A 3,454-nucleotide genomic window follows, 5' to 3' on the forward strand; every position below is an offset into this window, starting at 1 on the left:
GGGGGGGGGAGGACCTGGGCCAGACCCACCTTGAGCAGCACGCCGCGCTCGAAAACTGATGAACGGACAAAAGCGGCAAAAGGTTGTTAGCGCAAAAAGGGAGGCAAATCATGGCGAATGGCGGCGGCGGGCAGCAGGAGGCACCTCGAAAGTGGCGCCGGGCGGCGCCCAGTTCCAGGCTAGGTTAATGCTGCTCTCCATTTGAGACTTGTTTTTTTTGGAATGGGCGGGATTTTGAAACAGTTTGCTTGGGGCAGTGTGTCCGAAAGCTGATGGCAAGTTTCATTTTTGAAAATGAACGACGAATCCAAGTGCCAGGCATGCCTGGTACTTCAATATCTGTCACGCTCGTTTCGTTTCTGTTCACTAGGAAAAGTCTACAAATCAATGCTTTGAATTACAAATGGAAACAATGTAATTTACACGATTGGCCCAGTGAAGCTCCCCTCATTTAGCCTGCGATCGTCAGCAAGCGCACAAGTCAGCCACTCATTCATCCGCCTCTCCATACACCAGTGTTCCTGGCGGCATAACTCACAAGGTGCAGTGCACAGTACCCCCTTTCACCCCCCCCCCTCCCCCAACGCCTCGCCCTCGAGCCCCTTCAGCTTTCCGCACGTTTTCGCGGCCTTCGCTCGAGGTGAGAGGTGAGTCGAGCGTTTTGTTTCCTTTCCTTTTCGGCCACGATTTGGGCCCGCGATACGGAGTTGGCAGCCGCGGCGGCAGTGGACTGCACCAGAGACTGGCAGCGGCGGCAGCGGCAGCGTGCGGAGGAAAGTGGCAGAGTCCGGAGGTTGGGGGGAAGGGGCGGGGGGAGGGCAAGACAATGTACATACTTAACACACTGGCATTGTCCAACGGGCCTAACCGTACATCAGATTACAAAAACACAATGCGGCAGCAGCAGAGCCCAACGTGTGTGTGTGTGTGTCTAAGTGTGCACGTGTGTGAATGAGTGTGCGGGCGGGCGGTAGGTGGAGCCAGTAGCAGCATCGCCTATGTTTGTTTCAAACGAAATGAATATATACGATCTCCGGCGTGACAATCAGCTTTCGCTTTCTGTAGGGGAGAGAGACGAGGCGAAGTATTTGTGAGACGTGGTTGGGGAGGCAGGCGTGAACATGGAATCAACACCTCCGCCCCCGTCTCTCACCGCTCACGTCGTGTCTCGACTCAGCCGATAACACCCTAAGACTTTGCTGCAAAATAAAGTGAAGAAAAGGAACACACTGTTAAAGTCAACGAGGTATTTCACATATGTGACCATCGATATCAAACATTTTTGAAAGATCCCATACGGGCCGAGAGTGTAACTCCTCTTTCCTCATCCCTAAAAATCAGCGAGTGCGTTAGCTCTCCTCACACCCTTTGGAACAACATCTCCAATGCAATTCCCATGATCTCACTTGGTTTTCTGTTATAAAAACCCTCTCAACAACGGTTAAACATGCAGTGATCTACTGCATAACGCCTGGATATGCAGTGTTGTTACACACAAACTCTACCTGCAGTCCGATTTCTAGTGCGAGGAAGCAGGTCCCTCGTCGGTTTGCCTCCACCGTCCCTCCCCTCGCCTGTGCCAATACCGTTTGGTCTACCGCAGCACACTTCTTGCCTAACCGCTTGACACCCTCCTTTTTTCTTCCCACGCCACCACGCGCTGCCACGCTGCCACAAGGGCGTTACGTAAAAACGCTGAAATTATTATTCACGACGTACTTTAAGGGCGCGTGGCGTTTTGCCCAGCATCCATACGCTTTTCTTCCCTCCATGAATGACGCGACGCCTCTCTGCCTGTCACTGTTGTTGAGAGTGAAAAATAGTTCAACATCCAAGTCAAGGCGGAAACATTTAAAAAAAAAAATCCAAAATAGCTTCAGGGCCAGGCTACTTCAACATATTAAGAAAATAAAACTCAAGACATTGAAGTTGTTGTTTGTTTTGTTTTTTTTTATTTTTTTGGGGGGGGGGAGTGGAGCGGTTGCTAAAGTTGGTAAATATCCCACCGATAGTTTTTAATGTGTGTGTACACTTCTGTAAGACCATATTGTTCTCTTTTTAGAAGTTCCTTACTCCTACTAAACGATTATATTTCGAACAAAGCGTGATCCCATCACGCAGATACATGTTCGAAACACACTTCGCAAACCCGGAGGAGAGGGGCGCGGCCGAGCGCGGCCGTATGAAGTACTTCACCGTCCCGAAAAACGTTATTGGCGGTCCTGCGAGTGATGCCGCACCGCCCCTTACGCAACAAAACAAGGGCTCCCTACAGACCGGACAATTCGATAATGACATGCCTTTATTCACCTCTGGCTTCTTTACGTCACGCGTGAAAGCGAAAACAACAAAAATGGCCATGCAGCGGGCTCGCGCGCGCCCGGCAGTTTTTTTTCTTTTTCTTCTTTTCCGGACGATTCCCGCGTATCACGTTCGCGGTGCGGCATCGCCCCGTTTACGAGGGCCGCGGCGCTATAGCGTGCGTGCGAGAGGGGCGTCCCCTAGGAGCGGCACATATTGAATCCCGCCGTTCGTGATCGGTGGGGCGACGCAACTGCCCGCTGGAGAGTGGGGAGATACGTCGCTTCGGCCTGGGCAGTCCCTCCCTCCCTCCCCTTCCCCCTCCCCGCCGGCCCGTCCGCTCCCAGACGCATAGTCGTGCGCCTGTATTGGGTCCGTGACCTAGACCAGGCGAGGCGCCGCGTGGTGCATTTGCATCAGGGAATGGGGAGGGGAGCAGCGAACAGCTTTATGGCAGAGGAGAGGGGTTTGTTTTTGGTCCACGGCATTGACTGAGAGATCAAATTTACTATTCGGACAACAACAATTTAAAGAATGCATCAAGATGCATCACGGCAGTTTCAGCACATGTTCTCTTAAATGAAGAGGAGAGGAAGAATCGGAAGAATATGAATATGAGAAGAGAACGCCTGGCGGCTAGGCAAACTCTCGTTCTGCAGTGAAGCGCGAATGAGCGGGTGGCCTACCCTGGGTTTGGCAGGCGGCCCGGCTGGCCCGCCGGATCCTTGAAAGTGCAGAAAAAGAAATCGAACTGCTCACGGTATACTATACAATCCTCACCAGATATGGTATATAGCAGAACGAAAATAATAAAAAAAATGACACACGCCATGGGAAAATTCACGTCGCGATACAACACAACACACCCGCGCGCAGCAGGAGATGAAACAGCGGCGACAACAGCAAAAGATAGAAGATCGCTGCTGTTGCCAGCGCGCGCGCACACACACACTCACACACACACACACATCGAGAGTCACGCTTGACGGATGCTGGGCTGCTGCGCTCCGCGCAACGTCCGGTACGGTCCACCTGTGTGCTGTGTGTGTGTGTGCGCGCAGCTGGTGGTGGTGGTGTTGGAGCGTGGTATGGATGGACCAGGACAGGACAGTGCCTGGCACGGCGCGGCGGTTTGATAGGACCCGCCCCGCCC

The sequence above is a fragment of the Frankliniella occidentalis genome, unplaced genomic scaffold (assembly GCF_000697945.3).
Source record: "Frankliniella occidentalis isolate FOCC.00 unplaced genomic scaffold, Focc_3.1 Scaffold7, whole genome shotgun sequence".
Classification (NCBI taxonomy): Eukaryota; Metazoa; Arthropoda; class Insecta; order Thysanoptera; family Thripidae; genus Frankliniella; species Frankliniella occidentalis.